At 43.6% G+C, this 25,909-nt stretch overlaps 1 protein-coding gene across 1 annotated transcript in view; it reads right to left on the reverse strand.

Moving 5' to 3' along the window:
* LOC309548329 (rho guanine nucleotide exchange factor 18-like) overlaps nucleotides 1–25,909 on the reverse strand; it is a 176,289-nt gene that overhangs the window by 122,382 nt on the left and 27,998 nt on the right. The window contains exon 2 of the mRNA XM_082248268.1: nucleotides 7,203–7,270. The gene's annotated coding sequence lies outside the window, so the exon portion shown is untranslated. The remainder of the gene's footprint in view (nucleotides 1–7,202; nucleotides 7,271–25,909) is intronic.

The following is a 25,909-nucleotide window of genomic DNA, read 5'->3' on the forward strand; positions in this document are numbered from 1 at the left end:
CAGGGGGGGCGCTTAGGGCAGTCCCACACGTTTTTTGGCCAGGTTGATAAAATACGCAGGAAAGAGAAAAACCTTTGCCGCTCTGGATGGCTTGTGAGTGCCAAACGTAACCTGCGCCTCAGTCGCCGCCGCGTCCTCCATTTTTATGGTTTATCGCACAGATACAACAGTGAGTCCACCAGCGCCTTTTCTTGCACGGTGGCGGAGGGAGAGGTGTCATCCTCACTATGAGAGTAGACAGGGTGCGAGGTAGCAGACCCGGCAGGGAGACCCACGTCTGCGGTGGCTGTATCAGATTCAGAATCTGACCCATCAGTTAAGGCACCTCCACTCGAAACAAAGGATTTCAGGACTGCTGACAATGCATCTACGGATGGCTGGGATCCAGAGGGCCCTGCGGCCTCCGAGAGGGGGTCAGGTGGGGAAACGTGTTCCACAGAGTCCATATCGCATCAGTGGAACCCGCAGAAAAAATTGGAAAAAAAAAAAAACAAACACTGTTTGGAAACGTCCCACCGAGCTATAGCGTCGCTATAGGTCAGGCACAAGACGCAAACAGATCCACCTCCGAAGTACCCCACCGGACACACAGGAGATGAAATACCACCGGATGAAGGGTTCCCCTTGATCCAGCACCTGACTCAGGTAATCCGCTTGCCAATTCCCCACACCCGCAATGTGGACTGCGGGAAGAGCCGGAACATTGGCTTCAGCCCAAACCAGAATCTCGGCCACCTCCATGGCCACCAGGGCACTCTTGGTGCCCCCTTGATGATTAATGTAAGCCACGGGCGTGGTATTGTTTAATAGTATCCGAACCGGAGACCGGCATAGCCGACTCGTCCAGTGGAACAGGCAAAGCTTGATCGCTCTGAGCTCCAGAATATTAGCAAGGAAGACTCTTCTGCTGACCAAGTCCCCTCGGCACAGAGCTTCCCCAGCACTCCAACCCAGCCTGACAGGCTGGCATCCATGGTGACCACCGTACATAACAGTGGCAGGAAGGACTTGCCCAGACACAAAGCTGGCAACTGGATCCACAAGGATAGAGCCGATCTCGTGCGATGGCTCAAACAAATCTTCTGGTCCACTGACTAAGAGTTCCTGATCCATTTTGCAAGAATCTCTTTTTGCAGAGGCCTAGAATAAGACTGAGCAAACGGGACTGCCTCAAAGGTCGATACCATCAGACCCAGGGCCCTCATGCAAGTCCGTAGGGAGGACCAATCGGTTTCCATCAGCAACCCAATCGTCCTTTGCAACTTCTGCAGCTTTTCCAACGGAAAAAAGACCCTCACCAGGGAAAAGTCGAGAGTCAGCCCCAGATAAGTGACCCGTACGGATGGCGTCAGAGCAGATCTTTTGAAATTGATCATCCACTTGAATTCCTGAAGGGTCTGAACTGTAATTGAGATGTTGCCCAACAGATCCGAATGAGAGTCTGCTCGCAACAGGAGATCGTCCAGATATCCCAAAATCGCAATTCCTCTCTGACATAAGACCAGCACCGGAGCCAGGACCTTGGTAAAAAAAAAAAACTCTGGGAGGGGAGGCGAGATCAAAGGGTAACGCCACAAATTGAAAGTGCTCCTCTGCCACCGCAAAGCGAAGGAATCGCTGATGTCCCTCGAAGATGGAATCATGCAAATACACATCTTTGATGTCGATGGAGGCCAGAAAATCCCCCCCAATTTGAGGATGCCACCACCGACCAGACTGCATTCGAAACTTCTGCACCCGCACAAAGCGGTTCAGAGCCTTGAGATCCAGGATTGGACGCAACTTGCCCTCCTTTCTGGGCACGATTAACAGGTTTGAATAGAAACCTCGAAAGCGTTCCTGTGGAGGAACCGGCACAATCACTCCTGCATCCTGCACAGCCTTCCGGAGATCTTTCAAACGATCAAGAGACAGGTGAAGATTTGACCGAAATTCTATCTTGTACCCAGAACGATCAGTTAATGAACCCATTTGTCTTGAATGAAGGAAGTCCAGGGTTCCTGAAAGAAGCGCAGACATCCCCCCCACCCCAGAAGCGGGTGAGGGTGCCCCTTCATGCTGAAGAGGAGGACTTGTCCGCAGAGCCGGGCTGACTGGTCTTGCCCCAGTGCTTTTTTGCCCCTCCAGAAGCTCTGAACGGCTTACTTTTGTCTTGCGCCCCGGGGGCACGAAAAAAACGTCTATGAGCAGTAAAGGAAGGCCCTCGCTTAGTACGGGGTACTTTACCTTTGGAGGATTGAGGAAGAAGAGTACTCTTCCCACTAGTCAGAACCTTGATCAACTCATCCAGCTAGTCGCCAAATAATCGCTTTTCCAGAAAAGGAAGATCTGTCAGGGATTTCTTGGAAGCCTGATCAGCCGATTTTTGGGTCTTGCGGGAGCCAAAAGACACCCGTGTCCCCGCCGGTGTGGGCTCATCTGCCATTTTTAAAGTTTCCCTTACTGAAACAATCAGGGCTTCCACCAAAGCGTGTTCCCGTGCAGCAGCAGAAGAAGACAGGTCCTCTTCACCATCTGACTGCGAAGACAGCGATCCCTCAGGTAGGGGGGGGTCGTCCGTGGCGACCATATCAGCCTCTGAATCAGAGGACCCCACCAATGATGGAGAAGGCAGCGGCCTTTTCAGCTAGTAACCTTTTTCAGTACAAGATCGACCTTGGTCACCAGGCTTTCCAGAGCTGCTGAAATCGCGGCCAGCAACTGCGATCCGGACAGTCCGGGCGTCGCATTAAGCGGGTCTGAATGTGAACTTACTGCTTGGGACTCCATATTCAATGCAACAGAAAAAAGGAGTACTGTCACTTTAAAAACGCCGATCGTGGTTCCCACGGCCGATCGTCGCGGTATATATTTAAGAGTCCCTCTTAACTATATACCAACAGCAGAATGTGCAGGGATATGCCCACAAAGTACTTTACCACCTTCAGAGGAAACCTCCTTAATCGGACTATGCGAAAGGTCACACTGCCTGTGTAGCTCCATAGGGCTACACAAAAATGGCTGCCAATGCAAAAATATTTTACACTGCCCACACTAAAGATGGTGGTGCCCACCGTGTGCCATGTGGCCAGGGACTCCCAATGTGAAGGCCTTAAAGATCTACCACCAGACCTAGCAGGAAAAAAGGTCCCATTGCCGCCCCCCCCAGGACGCCAGGTGACCCAGCCACAGCACCCCCCAAGGGGCAGGAAAGAGGGACAGGGCACAAGGCCGGGTAACCCGACATGCCAGAGGGATCTTTTAGGAAGTTCAGGTCCTATTATCCCCAGGAGAAGGCCCACATCCCCCCCAAGGCCACCAAGGGGCAAGGAGGGCTACATTTACTAACCTTACTATGGACCGTGTGGGCTCCGCTCCAGACAGACCACCTTCCACCCGGCGTGGGGGGGCTGCCAACCGAGGGGTAAGCTGCGACTCAGGGCGTTCCAGGTCATCGCGTCCCAGCGAGACATCCATTCGCAAACTCGTCCCCATCCAGAAAGGGGCTCCGTCGTGGCGAGGCCTAGCGCAGGACAATAACCTGTTCACGCTCGTAGGCCAGGCTGGGGAGACCATAAGGATCAAGATTATCCAGTGCGAAACCCCAGCTGCCATTGCTTGTAGATCACCAGGAGGAACACTAACTAGCAAAGTGAGTAAAGATAAATAAAAATTAAATATTCTGAAAAGAATAAAAAACTGAGACCAAAGTCCCAGCAGGAAACCTAGGTCCTACTTCTTCTCTAGGCAGAAAAACTGGTTTGCTGGAGCAGAGGGCGTGGGGTTATGCCTATGAGGACAGCCCCGTGGGCGTGGAGAATTCCTTTTTTCCTGCCTAGAACTACTCCTGCAGGGGGCAGCATAACCTAATGCATAAGAAGTATGAGAGCTGGGTCTGTCAATGGACAAAAGAAAAAAACTTTTTGCCAGGACCAGAGATCCCAGCAAGGAACTAGGTCCTTACTCCTGACTAGGCAGAAAAAAAAAACTGACATCCTACAGCAGAGAGAGGGAGTATACCTCCTGGGACTGCCCATAGGCATAGCCAGAACTTTTTTTCTGCCTAGTGTCCTACACTCCTGTAGGGAGCAGTATGACCCTACTGTTAAGAAGAACAGAGACTGCGTCCGTCAATGAACAATAGATAAAAATGGTTGATCGACCGCAAACAAGGTGGAGGATAGTCTATTTTTGAGAAATCCTAAGCACTACCAGTTGTAGTGGCAGGGTCACTTTAACCAAAATGGCAGCACGAGACAAGGTAAGACAGTGTCGGGACAGCATAAAATAAAGGGCCCTAGTATTAGTGGAATTATAGCTGCTAAAATCACTTAAAAAAAACCTGGGAGGAGTAGACAAGTGACCCCCAAATCCCACTAACCTAGCCTGACAAGTTTTCAGAGCAGTTATGGGAGACTTAATATACGTATATGCGTTGAGACCTGTAAAGGGCAGCTGGGGTAAACAGACTTGGTGTCACTGTCTAGGTATGCAAACGCACAGACACAACTACGCAGGGCTGATGAAGATAAAAACAAATAGCCGATAAGCTCAGGTCCTCACAATTAGCTGACTGGAGAGACCAGCCAAGATTTCAGTGGTCTGGCCTAAAACCACCAGCTGCTGCTTGATTGAATAAAAATGTACTTTTGATCTTGTCTTAATCCGATAGGAGCTAGGGAGAGATGTCCTTGCTCCTTATGTCACTGAGCCTTACTGAGGCTGAATAGCAGGTAGTGGCAATGACTACTAGAGGTAACTTTCCTTTTATTTGTTAATGTCCAAACCTTTCTGGAGGCAACAGTATAATCCAGGTGTATTGAATATCATGAGAGCTATTAACTTTGTTAATTTTTTTTTCAGTAAAATGGAGAATGGTTAGATAACATCTAAATCAGGTTATAACTGCCTGTGCCTTCCTGTCTGTAAGTCTATTCAAAGTAAAAAAAAAATAGTTTTGACTAAAGTTTGGCTTTAATGGGCAATACGGAAAAGACTACTAAATGTCAAATATTAAAGGCCACATGCTTTGACCTAGGTATATGGTGAGGAGACATAAGATCCTGAGGTTTCTAATCCAAGCTAAGAATCTAGTATATTCTACCACCGAGGAAACATATTAGTAGCTCCTACTACTGTGTAGTAGGTTCATGAGCAGGGCCGTCTTTAACGCGGGGGAAAAGGGGCAGCTGCCCCAGGACCAGTCATTGTTGTGGGGCCTGAAGCAGCTGCCCCTTGAGCCCGTGCCAGTGTTGCCATATATCGGACATTCTTTTCTTCTACATGGTTGTCGTAGTGACACCACTGCAGTCCCTCCTCAGAGAGCATTAGTGGTTGGTTGTCAGGACCGCCCGGCATCTAGCAACCAACCATGTGGTTACTCTGACTCCAACCCCTGACATTCAGAGAGAAATTAACTTTCTTCTCCACTCCCGACTGCTCCCACACCTCACCAGCTCCCCCTGCAGCTGTGGGTATAAATGGTTGGTAGCTAGGACAGACGGCTTGCCTGACTTCGCCCCCAGTGTTCAGTGGAGAACAGAACTTCCTCCTGAAGGCCTGACTGCTGCCAGTGCCCTGCCTCCCTGCTTTGCCTGTAGCTGAAGGCTCAGTGAGCTCAAGGAAAGTAAGTAACTTCTGGAGGCATTAATTTAATGTTAGAAAGGAGGAGTGCTCTGGGGTCCCTGATACAAGAAGGGGGATGATTCATCTGCTGATAAAGGGAAGAAAATGTGTGGACCCATATGTGGAGGGGGGCTTCTGACGACCCTGATGTAAGGTGGAGGGCTCTTGGGACCCTAATGTGAGGAGGGGTGGCTCAAGGGACCCGGATATAAGGAAGGTGACTCTGGTGACCCTAATATAAAGGAGGGTATCACTCTAGGGACCCTGATGTAGGGCTAAGGGAGGGAGTGTTCTGGGAACCCTAATGTAAGAAGGGGGGCGCCAAGACCCTGATGCAGCGAGGGGGTGGCTCAGGGGACCTTGATGTAAGAAAAGGTCTCTGGCGACCCTGATATAAGGGAGGTGCCTCTGGTGACCTTACTATAAGGGGGTACTTCTGAGGACCCTGAGGTGAGGAGGGCTCTGGGGACCCTGAAGTAAGAAGTGAGGCTACTGGAACCCCTATGTAAGAAGAGGGGGGCTCTGGGACCTGGATACAAGGAAGGTGACCCTAATATAAGGAGGGGATCCCTCTAGGGACCCTGATGTAAGGAGGAGGGCTCTGTGCACCCTAATGTAAGGAGGGGTGGTTTTTGGGGACCTTGATATAAGAAGAAGGATGATTCTAGGTAGGGGATCCTGATTAAGGGGGAAATTGTGGGGACCCTGGTGTAAGAGGAGATCTGAGGACCCTGATGCAAGCGTGGGAAAACTCTGGGGACACTGATGTTAGGAGAGGTGGCTCTGGGGGACCCTGATGTTAGGAGCAGGTTCTGGGGACCCTGGTGTAAGGAGAGGTGGCTCTGGGGACCCTGATGTAAGGAGCAGGTTCTGGGGACCCTGATGTAAGGAGCAGGTTCTGGGGACCCTGATGTATAGAGAGGATAACTCTGGGGACCCTGATGTAGATATGGGTGCACTGGGGACCCCGATCTAAGGAAGGTGATTCTGGGGACCCTGATATAAGGTGGGGGTGACTCTGGGGACCCACACATCCTATCTCCCCCAGCACTGCTACTCATCCCATCCCCCTGCCCCACCCACACTGCCATGGATCACCCCAGCCTCAGCAACCAATGGAAGAGCAGTAAAGATGTGCAGTAGCCTCTGGCAACCAGTGAGCTGTAAGGATGTCTAGTATCTCTAGTAACTAATTAGTGAGCTATAAGGATGTGTAGTAACCTCTAGCAACCAATTAGTGAGCAGTAATGATGTGCAGTAACCTCTAGCAGCCAATCAGCAAGCAGAAATAATGTGCTGTAACCTCTAGAAACAAATCAGTGTTCCGTAATGTGTGCTGTAACCTCTAGAAACCATTTAGTGAGCGGTAATGATATGCTGTAAACTCTGGCAACCAATCGCAGACGTTGCCTGGTTTGCTGCAGTGAACTGATTTTAAATCTATTTATTGTATGTCTTAGAGTAGGTGGGAGCGAAATTACATGGGGGGGATTGTTCAAGGAAATATTTACCCAGGGCCCAATCAATATTAAAGAGGGCCCTGTTCATAAAATGCGTTGCCACCACAGACAGAAGATAATAAGATATAATAAAATTACCTTTGACTTGCTACCGGTACATTCAGGAAGTAATGTCTTGCAGTTTTTATGAACATTTACAGCACAATCTGAAATAAATATTGGGAAAAAAACTAAATTTTTTTGGAATTTATGCAACATTTCTAAATGGAGAGAATCTATGGATTTAGTATTAGAAAATATACTGAATATAAACATGTAAACATGCAATGCTGTGACCAAACAAATGTGTGCTAGAGGAAGAATAAGCTTGATCCAAGTAGCAAAGAGACATGCAAGAAATACTGTTATGTTTTTATGAAAATGTATTGTATATGAAAGCTATTTGCCTATAATCGAAAAAACAGAAAAAGAGGCTTATGAGTAAAGAGTTTGACGTTTCTGGTCACGTATATCAACCTGTCTAAATCCTTACTCCATTTTGAACTCACCAGTGGAAATAACAGTTGGATGCTGGTTGGTTAAAGCGGAACTAAAAACTCTTCTATAGTTTTCAGTCAAAGAAGCTGCCATCTTAGCCTTTGTTTGAACTGAAACTGTTAAATAACAGATTAGTTCTGCCTTAACCACTTCAGCTCTGGAGGATTTAATTTAAAATTTAAAAAAAAAAAATAATATTTTTATTTACTTTCGGCTATAAAACATATCCACTAGAAAAATGTAAAAAAAAAATCTAACTTCAGCAATTTAGGCCAAAATATATTCTGCTACATATTTATGTTAAAAAAAAAATCAAAATAAATGTATATTCATTGGTTTGCGCAAATGTTACAGCATCTACAAACTATGGGATATCTTTATGGAATTTTTATTTATTTAGGTTTTCTTACTAGTAATGGCGGCGATAAGCAAGTAATAGCAGGACTGCGATATTGTGGCAGACAAATTGGACACTGACATTTTTTTGGGAACCAGTGACACAAATACAGTGCTAAAAATATGCCCTGTCACTGTACTGACACTGGCTAGGGTAGGGGTCATCAGGGGTAATCAAAGGGTTAACTGTGTGCCTAGCTAGTGTTTTAGTGTAGTGTGGGAGGCACTTTTACTAATGTAAGGCATGGATTCATTGCTTTACAGGAACACAGGATCCATGCCTTTCTTACTGACAGAACGGCAATCTGCCTTGTTTACATAGGCAGAGTGGCATTCTGTCAGTGTACTAGACGATCAGTGGGTGCTGGCAGACCGAGTGATTCTACACAGAGGGAGCAAGCCGCTGCTGGCTTTCGCACTCACTATCTGGAAGTGCAGGATCATGTGTATCTATGTAATCCTGCACAGTGCGGCCACCCTAAGGCAGTAAAACTGCTATAGAAAGGTCAGCAAGTGGTTAAAACGAGCAGCATATAAGTTTTCTTGTTGGAAATCTTTGCATACCCAAAGCAGAACTAAACCCATCGATTTAACGGTTTCAAAAAATATGCCGAGAATATACCAGTCACATTGGTTGTGCGCTCAACCAAACCACATCATTTGGCTAGTCATAACTGATCACATGTGCAGCACCCTGGAAGGTAAAGATCAAACAGAGGTTAAGATGGCAACTTCCTTGGCTGAAAAGGATAGGAGGGGCATCGTCCCGGCCAGAATTGCCAAAATACTCCTTTCATACTTCCAAGATCGCTTTAGGGGCTGTGCGGAAAGTGACACACGCCGGATGAGTTTCCGTATGCAAGTTTTTGATTAGTTTCGGGTGCGTTTTTTTATGCTTTCCGGCACAATTTTTCCACACCTTTTCTTCACCTTAAGGGCCGGTTCACACCACATGCAGACCAGTGTGTTTTTTTCTGCATTAGAAATGCATGGATAGTAAGTTATATGAGTTCCAATGCCATAGTGCTCAACAATGTGGTCAGTTCCAGAAAAAAAAAAAAAAAGTAGAACATGCTGCATTTTTTCCTGCACTGAACTGTACTGGAAAGCGTTAACTATGCCATCAAAAATGCACTGGAACACACCTATCCCTATTTAAGGTGAAGAAAAAAAAAAAAAAAACGCGGGGAAAAAATGTGCCGGAAAGCATCAAAAACGCATGCAGAAACGCACCTGGAATGGGTTTCTAATTCTATGGTGTGAAATGGTCCTAAATAGGGACGTGCATTTTTGAGGAGTTTTACTGTGTTCCAGTACAGTTCAGAGCAGAAAATATACAGCATGTTCCATTTTTTTTCCCCTGGAACTGGAACTGACCGCACTGGTGTGAACTACGCCATTGGAAACCATATAAGCTACTATTCATGTGTTTCTGATGCAGAAAAAACACACTATACTGCATGCGGTGTGAAAGATTGCATGCCTGCATTGTACTTAATCAACATAACTGACAAGAAACACTACACCAAAAACTCCATCTGTATTTTGGCTGGACAGACCAGTTTTCTGTGTAGTAATGATGTGCAATAGTGTAACTTTGTTATTGGGAGAATTGCAGACAGAACAGAAATCCTCCAGCAGCTAATCTTTACAAGTCTCTGCACTAGCATATACTGGGGTACAAATTGTTAGCCTGTTAATGTTTTCCTGGAGTCCCTGCTGCTCTGCACATTGATTGCTAGTGTGGTGGAGACATATTGATCCACAGAAAAATTGAACCCTGCTGACTGACCTGTACTTTCATCTGTTACTTACTGAAGACCTAATTATCTGCAAAACAAAGTCCACATTTCCAGTGGCTGTACAAATACTCCCTCCTACTAATTCTAGGGAGTTTTTACTGAAGACAAAACAAAAAGCGCTTAGCCAAACAGTCCATTTTACCTCAGTAAAATGTCTTATATAACCGTTTATGAAGCTCAAACCAGGGTTATGTAAAAAAAAAAAAAAAAAAAAAAAAACACACAAAAGGTCACAGATGACACACATTTAAACTTCTCTGTACTGTCACAAAAAAATCTACTTACACGGTTCTTATCAGGGCTGAAGCCACTAATGGACAATTAAAAAAAGTTTTCAACTATTTTCATTATCGTTTAGTTGTTCTGCCAATTAGTCAGCCTTCATACAGAGTGCAATATTTGTTTACATCAGTACTAAGTGCCTGAGTACTTGTGAATGTGTGAGGAGCAATGCCTTATGGGACATGTAGTCCTGGGCAGGGGAAGCAACTGATGCAAGGGCTCTGTACAGGGAAGATCAGCATCTAAACCCCGAGAAGCTGGAGACGGATAGACTGGAGGTCAATTAAGGCATTACAATTCATTTTGAAGTAGAACTTTAGGCAATACTTTTTTTTTTTCATTTTGGGAGTAAGGGAGGGTTATAACCCCCCAAAGCTGATATTTCCCTTAATTTCCTGTCCCGTAGCTAAAAAGGAAGTGAGAGGAAATCCCTGCAAATTACAGGAATTCCTTCCAAGTCATCAGAACTAGTGTTCCCATGGATCAAGATTTCCCAGTTTCCTATCCCCGCTGAAGTCCCGCCTACACAGGACGTAGCGCGTACGGGGGAAACGACGTGACCCGCGGCCATCTTGGTACACCTGGGACATGCAGCCGCACACCCTGTTTGTTACTCACATGCTTTTTATCATCCCAATGTAAGCGCATCTATTTTACTCTAAATAAAACATTTATCATACGGAGAGCACTAGATGTCTGCTTCCTTTCCCCACATGTTCTTATTACGGATGAGGTCCGGACTAGCCATCATATGAAGATTGGAGCTACATGATTCTTTTATGCTGTTTGACCCTGCAGGGTCTGGAGGTGAGAGGCAGATAAAGCCTTGGTGATGGGATTATAGGAACACATGAGGAGTCATCACATGTATTGTTACCAGAACTCTGATCCTTGATCTATTTACTCACTGAGGAATACTCTACACATTTATGCCTTTGGTTTCTACAGACTGGAACTTTCAAGTTCATCTTATTTATTAGTGGACTTGCACATATATGTATACAGTAATATTGTTGCTCTGCTAAATTTATTTTTGTCTACTGTTTATCCCGTAAATGTTTTGCGGTTTATGCATTCGTCATGATTGCGCTGCACTTGTGTTTATGACTTCATTTATATTACCTCGATGATTGAACGGATCAGAAGAACTGTAAAACTTTGTTTTAATTAAAACATGGAATGTTCATCTATAGCACCTTTTGTTTGGATATTAAACTTACCTCTCGCACCCCTAATGAAGGAGATATTCAATCTCTGAAACGCGTCGGATGGAGGAAGTCAGATCACATCAGTGTCATTCTCATGGTTGGTGCATTTAAAAGACTGTTCATTCAGTGATGTATTCATAAAATTTATATTTCTATAAAAATCTATAAAATTCCTTATGGTTTTCACTTGATACCAAATCAGTCCCAAAAACAGGGGAACTCCCACTTTGTATGTATACTTTATTATAAAAAGGTTTTTATCCCCCTCTACTCTTCATGAAGCTTCATGTCCGACTCCTAGTTAAAATACCCATAAAAATTTCTACTTCTGGATATGGATATATACAGTGCCTTGCAAAAGTATTCTCCCCCCCCCCTTGGCATTTTTCGTGTTTTGTTGCCTCCCAACCTGGAATTAGCATGAATTGTTTGAGGATTTGCATCATTTAATTTACACATGCCCACAACTTAGATGTTTTTTTTTTTTTTTGTTTTTTCTTTTTTTTTTTATTGTGAAGCAAGCAACAAAAAGGACAAAATAAAAGAAAAAGTCAATGTGCATAACTATTCACCCTCCTAAAGTCCATACTTTGTAGAGCCACCTTTTGCAGCAATCAAAGCTCCAAGTCGCTTTGGATAAGTCTCTATGAGCTTGCCACATCTCACCACTGGGATTTTTGCCCATTCCTCCTTGCAAAACTGCTCCAGCTCCTTCAAGTTGGATGGTTTGCTCTTGTGAACCAAATTTTTATTTTTTTTTTTGTTTTACTTTTGCTGTGTCACAGTATAAATTAACCCCTTATAGTAGTGACTATCTAAATCTGTGCAGCAGATATTTGTTTTTGTACTATAAAAAGGGCTAATTTGGGGTTTTTGACCCCATCGTGACAAGTGGTACAAAGAGCATGTGGCTACTACTAAATGTCTTAGTGACAGCAGGTGCAGATAGATTGTATCAAGCTACCTGTCAATGACGAGGGAGTCTGTCATGTATAACGTTATATCATAGTCCTGTCTAGAAATCTGCAAAACAGTGTTTTAGGCCTTCTGTAATTTTATTTCTTAACCACTTTACCACTAGAGCATTTTGCTGTCTTACGTCTGGGCCACTTTTTGCGATTCGGCGCTGTGCGAATTTAACTGACAATTGCGCGGTCATGCAACGTCGTACCCAAACGAAATTTACGTCCTTTTTTTCCCACAAACAGAGCTTTCTTTTGGTGGTATTTGATCACCTGTGCGATTTTTACTTTTTGCGCTATAAACAAAAAAAGAGCGTTTATTTTGAAAAAATTACAATATTTTTAACATTTTTTTTATATGAAATTCCCCCGAAAAAAGATGTAAAAACCAATTTTTTTTAAAATTTTTGGCCAATTTGTTTTCTGCTACCCATGTTTGGTAAAAAAAAAAAAAAAAAAAATCGCAATAAGCGTATTTTGATTGGTTTGCGCAAAAGTTATTGCGTTTACTAACTATGGGAAAGATTTCTGTCATTTTTGGTGTTTTTTTTTTTAACGCGTAATGGCGGCGATCTGCGATTTTTTTTGAGGGACTGCGACATTGCGGCGGACAGATCGGACCCTTGACTGACATTTTTGACACTTTTGGGGGTAAACAGGCGGGCGGATCTCCAAACTGGATTCCCCGACGATCGGGGCAGAGCAGCTGCTGCTCCTCCACTGGCCCGACTCCCACTGTGAATGAAAACTGACTATATAATAATGTGCATAAGTGAACCAAAGCCCCTAAATTCAGCAATGAAATTGAAGTGAGGTGGAAATTTAATAATTTAAATTTAATAATAGAATACCGTGATAATACCGTATACCGGTCCGTGGCAAAACCTTAATCAATTAATCTCAGCATGAAAATCTGATACCGTCACAAGCCTAGTTGTGTCTTTGTACCATGTGACAGTCTGTATATTCTGATGTAAAATTAATCTCTTCCATAGCCACTTCCTGCTGTCTCGAGCCTAAAACACACCCCTCTGTAGTCTGTCAAACAGTGCAATAGATGTAACTTCCTTCACAGCTCTGATGGTGAGTGGGATGAAATACATCCTAATTAGCATTCAGTCCCGCCCAGTCACACCTACAGGAAGAATCAAAACCTCCCAAGTCCCATGTCACAGATCAAATCATTACTCAAAAAGGATACCCCTTCATACACAGCCAGTTCTGACAGCTAGCTGTGCAGCTGCTGGGAAGGACTGAATGGATCACAATTAGAATTCAGCCCTGCCCAGTTAAATATGCCAACCAGTATGAACATTGAGAGTCCCACCCATTAGATCCAGCCCTGCTCTCTGTGAATTGATTCATTTACATATGAAGGAGGAAACACCCTCATAATACCTGCCCTAAGGCCCTACTCTGTAGTCTTGCAGCATGTCATTATTCTATGGCGTGCTGCAAGACAGGAATGACATTTACACCTGCTTTGCAGACTGGAGAGTGATCTGCATTCGGTTCACTCTTCAGAGAGCATTTGACAAGCGGTGAGGAGGAGTTGTATCACCTCATCACCTATTATAACCCCCTAAATGCTGCAGTACTGCACTGCAAACATCTACATTGTGCACAAACTGCAATGTGGCTCCATTCACTAGAATTGGTGTCTGGCAGGTAGTAGTGCCCACCAATCACAACAGGAGGTAAAGTTCCCACCACAGCCATGAAGCAGAGTTTTAGAGTCGTGGCATGTGTTCACCCCCAGCCAATGCCCCTTCAGCTAAAGGGGGAGCAGCAGTTGGGGTGAAAAAACCTTGTGGTTGTGCTGCATTTTTACACCATTAATTTAAACAAGCCTAAAGACTGCAATGATTCAAGTATAGTAGTGATCCCTTGCATCTAAGACCCCATTCTCACAATGGTGTCCTTTTTAATACCAAGATGAGCTGCGATTCTTATTATCGCAGCTCATCTCGGATCGTTATCAGTTTATGAAACAGAGATAATCAGGGGAGAACATGTTCTATGCTGATCATCTCCACACACAGAGAATCTGTCATTGACTGACACAGAAACAGCCAGTTTAGAACTCTGCAATCTCTGCACTTCACTGGCAATCTGTGCCAGAATTCACACTCCCAGATTCACCAGCCCTGAGGTGGAGAATCAGGGAGAGAAGACGACAAAATCCCTGGAGAACTGAGGGGGAAGAAGGAAGATTATTGACTTCCTTCTTCATCGATCAGACCCCCCGAGACAGTAAACATGTCTCCCCCTGCAATATTTATGTATATATATATACACACACACATACATATCAAAAAAGTGTGTGTGTGTATATATATATATATATATATATATATATATATATATATATATATATATATATATATATATATATTTTTTTAGTAATTTTAATTAATTTATTTTAATAATTTTATTAGTACAAGGTAGGGGTCTCCTCTGAGAATGCCCGTATACTCAGCAGTAGTAATTTACCACTGCTTAATAAATGGGCACCAGAGTGTTTCAGTTATTTTCTCGTACTGTAATCTGACTATGTCTCACAAGATTACAGGCAGCCCATTCACTTTTACATGGATCTCCGCTGTTTTCAGAGGAAAAACTTCTCCTCTGTTCTCCCTCTGAAAACTGAACTTCTCCACTTCATAAACAGGGTGCCAGAGCAGATAATTTTCCTCTGAGAACTGCCGAGCAGTGAACTGATAGAAAACTTCTGATTCAAAAACGTACACCTTTGTGTAGGAGTGCACATTTCTACAAAATTTTAGTGTGTTTGGGGACTACATATACACTTTACAACAACCAAAAGGTGTGTGTGTGTGTGTGTGTGTGTGTACGCGCGCACGCAAAAACTATAAACACATAACAAATCTTGTCTTCAAAGACAATTTGCTGTTTCTGTTAGGCCCCATTCACACTAGTGCGACTTGTCCCGCGATTTTGGACTGCAAAATCGCATGACAAGTCGTTTTCCATTATTTTCAATGAGCCCCATTCATATCAGTGCGTTTTGAAGTCGCACCGACTTCAAAGTAGTTCCTGCACTACTTTGCCACGATTTTAATGTGTTTTGAGGCATATAGCCTTGCCATTGCTTTCAAAATCGCGGCAAAAATCGCGCCGCGAAATCGCGGTAAAATTGCGTCGCAATAGTGTGAAAGGGGCCTTAAAAAGAATGAGATCAGAGCAGATCATGTGATCAGTCTTATATCAGTGTAGACTTTATAGCTAGAAAAGCACATTTCTTTTCCAAGAGATTGTTTGTAAGGTTACATTTCCTACTGTACAGCACTTCACGGCAGAGAGGAATAGAGTGTGATTGGTGAGAGCACCACCCACATGAAGGCAAACACGCACAGTAACCCTAGGACTCGCCCACACTAACTCCCAGAACTGCTACAAATGACTCCCATAGCCCGCCCTAAAACTACAGAGGCTCAAAGGATTATAGGACATGTGGTATCTGGACTGGTAAAGGAAGGAAACAGGAAGTCAGAGAAATTCAGCCATGAGGACAACAGACAGAGAAACTTGCTTTTTACAGCTAAAGTAGGGAACTGACACTGGCGTTGGGATTCATTTACATGCACAATATATCTGTTGTTTTGGGGGAAGAAAAGCTGGAGGAGTTCTTAAACTATTACTGCATTAAAATGGCAGTGACGTAAATTTTAAATTAGCACTCAAATGGTCCCAACCTTGAGGTACTTCAGCATAACCAACCATACCCCCGTGTGAGTTCTCAGATTGGGTCCAACCAGAGACTGCTCTGAATCTGGAGACTGATCTGACACAGTACTGGCAACAATGCAGAGACCAGTGCCTGAAGGTCACATTCCATACAGATCCCACAATCTTAACAGTGTCCAAACCTCCTGAAGTTGTCAGAATAACCCACATTTCTAATAATGACTAAATTACTTTGCCCCGTAATAGCCGATAAAGAATTGACTACCCCTTAAGGATCCTCCGTACTTAAGACAATGCGATTTAACACAAACCCATAGATGAGATTTTCCTCCCTGCAACTACAGTCAGTGTTGATGGGTTAACCCCTCCCGCTTAGCTATTTTGTTCTCCCAGCAGAGGGTGTGGGGAGCCATAACTGCTGGGAAAATACAATGATTTCTGCTAGCAGCTATAGCCTCTAGCAATAATTGCATGCTAGAAATCCCACATTTTGGTTGTATCCAAGTCCATAGATAGACTTGGGTACAATCAGCCTGCCCATAGAAGGTTCGAATCTTGGCTGGTCCCTGCTGAACCAATCCATCTACAGCTTAACACTGTGTACATTCAGTGAAACTGTAACATGCAAAGCAAGGTCAGAAACAAAGCTATTGTTGAATGTATGGGCATGGTTTCTGATTATTTTTTACCTCTTGGAGCAAAGCTCTAAGCGTTAGTACAGTATAAAGCTGACAGTAAGAATAGCAACTGAGCAATGAATCTTTCATTAGTTACATTAGTATGAACGTTAGCAGAACAGCTAAGCATTAACACACCCACATGTTAATAGTATGAACATCTATGCACACAGGAGGCAATTAGTGTTCCTCCAATCTAAATACATCCTTCAAAACATACAAACGTGTCAAATTAAAACAGTATTAAAACCAAATGCAAACATATTATACTTTGCAGCTTACCAATTTTTAGAAGTGGGTAGTGCTTTTTTTTTTTTTTTTTTTTTTTTTTAGGCTCCATTTTCACCTGGAGATTTGGCCAGTAAGCCCCCGTTCACACTGGGGCGACCTGTCAGGCGACCTGGTCGCCTGACAGGTCGCCGTAGGTCGCCTTCCATAGAGAAGCTGCGGATCCGTTCTAATAGAAACGACACAAGAAAAAGAAAAAGGGTCCGGAGCTTCTTTGGGGCGACCCGGAGCGACCTGCATAGACTGGCAAAGTAGTGTCGCCCCAGTGTGAACGGGGCCTCAGTCTTATTTTTCAACAAAACAAAAAGCTTTTCTGCTGATGTAGCAGTTGGAGGGTCGAGGGGGGGGGGGGGGCTGCTTACAATGCTCAGCTTTCATGTATGTAAAACCTTTATCTCAAAAAGGAAAAAAAACTGTTGCTCTAACAACTGCTTATGAAAACAGGGAGCTGGAGTTTGGCTTCAATTTGTTAATCTATGTAAGGCCCTTTTCACACTTATGTGAATTGTCCTGCATTTTAAGACTGCATGACAAGTCGTAGTCCATGATTTCCAATGAGTATCGTTCATTTCTGTACGACTTCAAGACGCAACGATTTCAATGTAGTCCCTGTACTACTTTGGGTTGATTTTAATGTGTTTTGGAGGTCCAAAGACATGAGCATTGCTTCAAGTCTAGTTAAAATCACGTCAAAATTGTGGCAGCAAAATCGTGGTAAAATCAACTTTTAGGTCACACAAGTGTGAAAGGGGCCTAAATCGACTAGTCCATCTAACATTCCCCTTACCCCAGATTAAAAACACTGCTGTCCAAAGGTGTCTCTGATGTTCCTTCATTCATTGTAGGACTCTAAAACAGGAGGTGTGGTACTAACCAGATCTCAAAAGGTGAAAACAGAAGGGGGGGAGCTTAAAAATAGAAAACTAATGCAGGCACCACATCGAAGGATTAGTAAAATGAAAAATATTAAAATGTTTGGTTTTAACCACTTGCCGACGGCTCACGTTGAGGGTACTGCGGCAAAGTGTCTCGTTCATCGACGTAGACCTACGTTGCTGGACTCCTCCCCTTGCGGGCGGTGCGTGCACGCGCCGCCGGAGGCTCGCTCCCGCTGTATTCAGACAAAGCGGGAGTCGGGCTAGGGGAGGAGAGGTGATCACCGCCGCTCTTCCCCGATCGTCAGGGATCGAGTGTGGAGATCCGCCCACTTGTGTAAACAAAGCGGGCGGATCTCCTAATTGACAGGCAGGGTCAGATTGCAGGATTCAGCATAGCTGAACCTGCGATCTGTGCCTGTGTCACTCAGTCCCCTCCCCCCACACACGTCAGTAAGCACCAGGCATACATTAACCCCTTGATCACCAATAAAAGTTAACCCCTTCCCTGCCAGTGTCATTTTTACTGTAACAGTGCATATGTATAGCACTGATTACTGTAGTAATGTCACTGGTGCCCACACAAGTGTCAAAAATGTCAGTCAAGGGTCCGATCTGTCCGCCGCAATGTAGCAGTCCCGCCAAAAAAAAAAAAAAAAAAAAAAAAAAAAAATCGCAGATCGCCGCCATTACTAAAAATTAAAGTTAAAAAAAAATAAATAAAAATTGCATAAATTTCCCGTAGTTAGAAGCTGCGATAACTTTTGCGCAAACCAATCAAAATACGCTTATTGTGATTTTTTTTTACCAAACATATGTAGCAGAAAACAAATTGGCCTAAAATGTTAAAAAAAAATTATTTTTACATTTTGGGGAATTTCATATAAAAATTTTTTAAAAATAGTTATTTTTTCAAAATTGTCGCTCTTTTTTTGTTTATAGCGCAAAAAGTAAAAATCGCACAGGTGATCAAATACCACCAAAAGAAAGCTCTATTTGTGGGGAAAATTTGGGTACAGCATCGCATGACCGTGCAATTGTATGGTAAAGTAACGCAGTGCCGAATCGCAAAATATGGCATGGTCAGGAATGGGGTAAAATCTTCCGGTCTTAAAGCGGTTAAAAATACGCTCATTGAGAATTTTTTTGTCAAAGACATGTAGCTAAATACATTTTGGCCTAAATATATGACAAAATTTGAATATATCGGATATTTTTTAACTGTCAAAGTGGAAAAATATTGTTATTTTTTCAAAATTGTCACTTTTTTTATGAATATCGCAAAAAATGAAAAGCGCAGAGGTGATCAAATACCACCAAAAGAAAGCTCTGTTTGTGGGAAAAAAAGGACGTAAATTTAATTTCTGTACGGCGTCGCATGACCGCGCAATTGTCAGTTAAAGTCGCACAGTCGACTTTAAAGTCGCACATCGATGACATCCTCCTCCTGTGGGATGGTGACTCTGAGTCTCTTGAATCATTTATTTCCACGCTAAATGATAACGACAGAGGTATCAGATTGGCACATGAAAGCAGCAGATCGGAGATTCACTTTCTGGATCTCAGGATCCGAGTAGTTGGTGGTTCCCTGGAAACCTCTACTTTCTTCAAGGAGACTGACAGGAACGGATTTATTGACACATCTAGTTGCCACCATGTGTCGTGGCTTAAATCCGTTCCTGTCAGTCAGTTCCTCAGACTAAAAAGGAACTGCTCCAACAGATGCGATTTTCTGCGGGAAGCTAGCTCCTTGAAGTCCAAATTTCTTGAGAAGGGGTATAGGTAAGAAGAACTTGAGATGGCCCTTGTACAGGCGGATAATCGTAACAGGGAAGACCTGTTAGTGCCGCGAGTGCGAGAGAGAAATGAGGATTTCAAATATGCCTTTTTTTCCTCATACTCAGTTCAGCACTTTTCTGTTAAGAAATTGATTAGAAAACATTGGCACATTTTGAACAATGACAGCCTCTTGGGACCTGTGCTACCAGAAGCCCCTAAGATCATTTTTAGGGGTGTGCCCCCTTTGAGGCTTCAAATAGCCCCCAATGTTGTAGATCCACCCAGGACTATTTCTTTTTTTCAACAGATGGGTGGCTTTTATCCGTGTAGACGCTGTGCCATCTGCAAGATTAAAGCGGTAGTATCCCGCTTTTTGACACTTTTACCTACAGGTAAGCCTACAATAAGGCTTGCCTGTAGGTATAATTAATATCTCATAAACCGCAGCAATGTCCGGGGGTCCGCGTCGGGGCTTCGTTCTAAGGTAAGTAATGCATAATGAGCTAGTATGCGATGCATACTAGCTCATGATGGCTTTGTCTTGCAGGTTTTTTTTTTTTTTTTTTCGGGTTTACAACCGCTTTAATGCCTGTAGAACAAGAAGGGTTGAGGCATTTTCCTCTAATGCCACACAACAAAATTTCAAAATTAAGCCGTTCATCACATGTACCACGCGTCATGTCGTCTACCTGCTACGTTGCCCTTGTGGCCGCGAATATGTGGGCCGGACGATACGAATATTACATGTGCGTTTACAGGAACACGTGGCAAATATAATTAAGGCTTTCCCGAAACATAGTGTTTCACGGCATTACGACCAATGCCACGGGAATGACCCTAAAGGCACAGTCTTTTTAGGTATTGACAAGTTCTCGGGAAGTTGGAGGGGCAGCAACCGCACCAGAGGCGTCTCGCAATTAGAGACGAGCTGGATCTATCGTTTGAAAACATATGCCCCTCACGGGTTAAACATTGTTTGGGATATCAATTCCTTTATCAATAATGCCTAGATGGTTTGATGTCAGTATATCTCAACTATTTGCCACTTTGGTTACCGTTTCATTATTTTTTGATCCTTTATTAGGGGGATATAGTTTTTTTATTGCATTTATGTGTGCTGTTAAAAGTTTTAACTTTTTGATGCTTTTTAAAATATAATTTTTATGCCTTTTGTGTATTTATGTTGTGGCTTTTATATGTAATTTCAGGTTGTAATCAGAGCATTCTGTGGGATTTGGTTTCTGACCTGTAGATGGCAGTGCGCCCCAATATGGTCACCTATGGCAGCAATGATTATTGTATGTTTATATCACAGGGCTACATACATGTTTTTCCTGTTGGAATTTAATTCTATATGTATGTTTCAGTCCCTTTGAATCCAAATATGGATTGATGCCCATGTTTGAAACAACAGAGTATGTATACATGTTTGTGATTCTTATAATCTTTCTATCAAATCCGAGTGTTGGAACTTGATTGGTCCATCTACCGGATTAGATTTGAGTCCGGTTCCGGGTGTTGACACTCACATGGTATACATCCGGTTCCGGGGCTCCGGCCCGCTTCCTTCCGGTGGATGGTATGCATTGGCCTTCTTTTTGAGTTCCGGGTAAGGTATATGACGCCCCGCCTTTCCGCCTCGTTCAGCGTATAAAGGAAGACGTTTTGCCGCAGGCCACACCCCCTGGCGACGTCACGTATTGACGAAACGCGTAGGAGGAGCCTGCAGCACGTCACGCTGTGACCTACGAGGGGACACGGCGGCCATTTTCCTGGTTGGAAACGGAGTCCCGAAGGAATGCTCTGAGTTACGCTGATATATCTGCATTTCAATGTGAGTTGCCACTCTTCGCTTTTTTATTGTAATAAAAGTTCTTGATTGTGCTTCACTATGGGAGTTGTCCCTCTTTTTTGTACCTGCATTTGTTCCGGTTGGAGCCGATGAGGGGCCATTAGGAGCAGGCTATCTGTCCGTATGAGCATTGGATATTACACACAGGCTGGATGCGATCCCTGTAATGGGGGTCATCACATTGTGGTAAGGGGCCATTCTTATCCTTTGGTGGCGGTTCCTGCACACGGGGCTTTTGGAGCTTGGAGTGGTTGGCAGTTTTTCTCTCGGAGCACCCTTTTGGAAAGACTTTTGTTTTTTTACTTTACTCGTTCTATCTGAACACTTGCGTGGACTGTGGAGTTAATTTAATCATTATTAGCGCTACACCATATCCATTACATAAAAGTCGCACAGTGCCGAATCGCAAAAAGTGGCCTGGACGTAAAGCAGGAAAATCCTCCGGTGGTAAAGTGGTTAATACCACTTTCATTCCAGTCAAATTCTAAATAAGTCTAAACCAACTCCAACAATCTTTTTAAGACTATTCTATCTACTCCATGAAAGAAAAGAGGTTTATAATTAACTATTTTTAAGTCCCTCCGGTCTGGTCACATGAACGGGTCTGAGTGCCACCTTCATTGTGGAGGAGGGACAGCCGCCAATAGATGCGCCATAGTAAGTCTATGGGTTACATTATCGTATAGGTTCTGCAGCTGTTGTCAGTGATCTCTTCTCCATACCAAAGCCGGCACTGGAGAGTTAATGTGACCCAACTGGTGCGACATCAGAACAATTATAGGCATCCTTTCTTTCATAACAATTAAAATAGTTGATCCATTAATTGACTTGGGTATAACCAGCATGTTGTATTTCTAGCATGTGATTGACTACGGCTATAGCTGCTAGCAATCATCCTGTTCTACTAAAGAGGAACGACTCCCCATGCCCAACCCCCTCCCCAAAAACAATTACTCTAGAGAATAAAATGGTGGTAGTTCCAACTTTTTATGTTACACAATATTACCACAAAGGTCTAGCAAATGCTAAATTTTGGTAAAAATACACTAAAGTTACTTTTAGGGTACACAAACACAATAAATCACCCAATGTTTTGGTAAAATATAAAAGAGGAGGGTGCACAGAGTACATATATATACCCGATATGTCAAACTTTAAATTTGCGTGCAACCGAGAAATGGCAAAAACTGCTGTACCCTATATTTTCCATAGGTGACGCTTTAAAAAAATAAAAGCCTCTAAAGATCATTAGTTCAGTGTTGCGGAGAAGGTCTGGTGCAAGAACTATTGCTTTCATTCCGGCGTGCACAGCGATATGCAACATGTATATTGCAATAGATGTTTGAGTGTGTGCGTAGGCACCCAGATGCTAACGTTTATGTTCATACATTGTGTATGTGGGGGGGGGTTATGTCCTTAGGTGTAACATACATTTTTTAAATTTTTCATTTTTGTTGTTACTTCCACTAACCACTTCCAGTCCGCCCACCGCATATATACTGCAGCAGGACTGCCTGACTGCACAAAATCACTTATAGGTACGTGAATTTGTGCAGGATTTCTCAGGGCGCATGCTGCTTCCGTTGTGATCAGTTTTTTTCCCCAAAATTGTCTGTCTTTTTTTTTGTTTGTTTATAGCGCAAACAAATAAAAACCACGGAGGTGATCAAATACCACCAAAAGAAAGCTCTATTTGTGGGGGGGGGGGCGTCAATTTTATTTGGGTACAGCGTCGCACGACCGCGCAATTGTCAGTTAAGCAACACAATGCCCTATCGCAAAAGATGGCCTGGTCATTAAAGGGGGGAAACCTTCCAGAGTTGAAGTAGTTAAAGTGGAGTTCTGCCCCCCCATGACAAAAAAAGAAAAATTAGCAGCTACAAGTATAAGAGAAAGGTGCGCTGCTATGGTGACAACTATCACACCTGCAGGGTGAACGGCAGCACTCACCAGAACAAGTACTCAGAGGCTTGTATGCTAGCTATATTGTAAAAAAGAATAATTAGTAATATATAAAAACTCTATAATTAAATAGCTAAACAAATGATGATGACCGCCATCAAAATCTGTTATAGAACAAGCATTCAATAATCTTCACAAATATAAACCCGTAATCCCAATTTAGATAGTAGTCCACAAATAAAATAAAAAATGTATTAATCAGCAAAAATAACTCGGGGGTCTGAGGAAGTCAAGTGTCTGTGATGAAACGCATGAGGAGGAGCTTAGTGATGCAAGGCTTTCCCCGCACTGTCCATCCACAGAAGCAGCTGATCATCTGGCCGGTGTACCGGGCTTAAGCTGCATACACACTATCCAACTTTTGTGGTTAGATTTCCTTCAGATTTACCTTTTCTATGTAGTGCAAGGGCCTGCCAGATTGCATACAAATTGAAAGTGTTTAGGTTTGACCTCATATTATATGGTTTTGGTAACTCTAAAGGAAAAAGTCTTCAGAAAATCTTATAGTGTGTATGGTCCATTAGTATCAACGGAGAGGCTTTACATTTCCTGTAAATTCGCTAGCTGATACTGCCTGTGTGGAGCTTTTGGAGATTGGCAATCCATGGAGCAGTGAACTCTTCAGTTCCGTTTTTAAATGTAAGGGCTCTTTCACACGGGCGATCCGATCAGATCCGCCTGTCAGTTTTTTAGGCGGATCTGATCGGATCCTCCATGCAGCTCTATGGGGCAGCGAATGTCAGTGGAGACACCTCCGCTGACACCCGCTGCCATCCGTATCCGATCCTGTGCGTGAAATCTGGACGGATGGAAACCCTATTTTTCCATCCGTTCAGTAATCGGATCAAGTCGGATCTGATGAGAGCAGACAAGCGGTCCGCTCTCATCCGATCCCCCATAGAGGGCAGCGGGGGCTGAGACACCTCCCTCTCTGCTCTGCAAGCGGAGACGGAGCTGTCATCCGCCGGCTCAGCGGGGATCGATCCGCGGAGGCGGACCGTGTGAAAGAGCCCTAAGTGAGACATTTGTGTGATACAGCAAAACTTGATGGATTTTGCTTCAATACGAGTCTCCCTTATATTTTTATATACAATGAGAGCTGCGCTCTATGAAGACAGCCCTAACTTTATAAACCTGGGTGGAAGAGCATGATTTTGCTTGAAAAATATTTTTTTGGAGGCACTGCACGGTGTTTACAGTATTTATTGATTTATTTTCTCACGGGCACCTTTATACACATCCCAGAGCACGGTTTTTTTCACATACACGTGTTGAATACGGATTGGTGTTGTCGGTGAGATCTGTAGAGATAACACATTATTGTGACAATATTACACTATATTGTTTTTCTTTTATCACATATCTGGGGATATTATTCTGAGAGGAGTAGTCACCGGTGAGTGACTGGAAGAATTTCCTTTTTCACAAATACGGACTTTAAGTTTCAAGGTGAGAGCACCGTCCAAGAAAATTAGTGAATGGATAAACTTTTTTTTAGTTATTCTACAGTTCTATAAAACTAAAAATAGTAGAACTCCTCTAACTTTTTTTTTCCATCACATAGGGGACAAAAAGTCTCCTATGGGTCCTTTCACACGGGCGGTCCCTGTATGTCTGTTTTTCATCCCATTTTTTTTAGGATGAAAAACAGAGATAATGCATCTGCTGACATCTGATTTGAGTCCTTTCCTATCGGTTCCGTTTTTTGGAACGGAAGAGAACCCTATTTTTCTTCCGTTTAAAAAAAACGGAACGGACGCAAAAACGGATGTCAGCGGTGTCATCCGCTGACATCCGCAATCCCATTGACATGCATTATCTCCGTTTATCATCCGCAAACGGATGGGATGATAGACATACGGACCGGATGACACTTGTGTCATCCGTGTCCGTAAAAAAAAAAAAAAAAAGTGCCAGAACGGATCAAAAAACGGTCTGCCCCATGTGAAAGGACCCTTAGTGAGGATTTTTATTGGCGACAGGTACTCAATGAGAGATCCGGGGTCTGAAAGACTGAGGATGTCTCACTTGTGCTCCAATGAATTGATTCTTTCCTAGCACAAGCTGGCTGGGGAAAGTGAAAGGTGTAACCAAAAGGTAAGGTTTTAAACATTGCTTCCTGCTCAGCAAGGGCAGGAGAGCGGCTCAGCTCCCTCCCCTCCATCTTGGTGGCACCCGCCATACCAGTCCTAGGCAGGTCTATGGGCTGGGGAGGGTGCCCGTTACCGAGGGGATTCGGAATTTGGTAACTTTCGGAGGCTTTGGATTGCTTCCAGCCAACAGCCAGAAGTCAGCTTGTCAGATATACACACAAAGTGTGTGTAAAACTCCCCATTGTGAGGTCCGAGTCATGTACACTACAGCTGCTAAACTGAAGTTTAGGAGCAGTTGGACATTTTTTTCAGCAGCCCCTGAATGCTCCTCAATGTTATTATACATGTACACTCAGTCCTTTATAGTTGTTTAAAAGGTAGTTGAGGTTACAGGCATTTAAAAAAAAAAAAAAAAAAAGCAGAA

The sequence above is a fragment of the Pelophylax lessonae genome (genome assembly GCF_965119305.1).
Source record: "Pelophylax lessonae genome assembly, chromosome: 1".
Classification (NCBI taxonomy): Eukaryota; Metazoa; Chordata; class Amphibia; order Anura; family Ranidae; genus Pelophylax; species Pelophylax lessonae.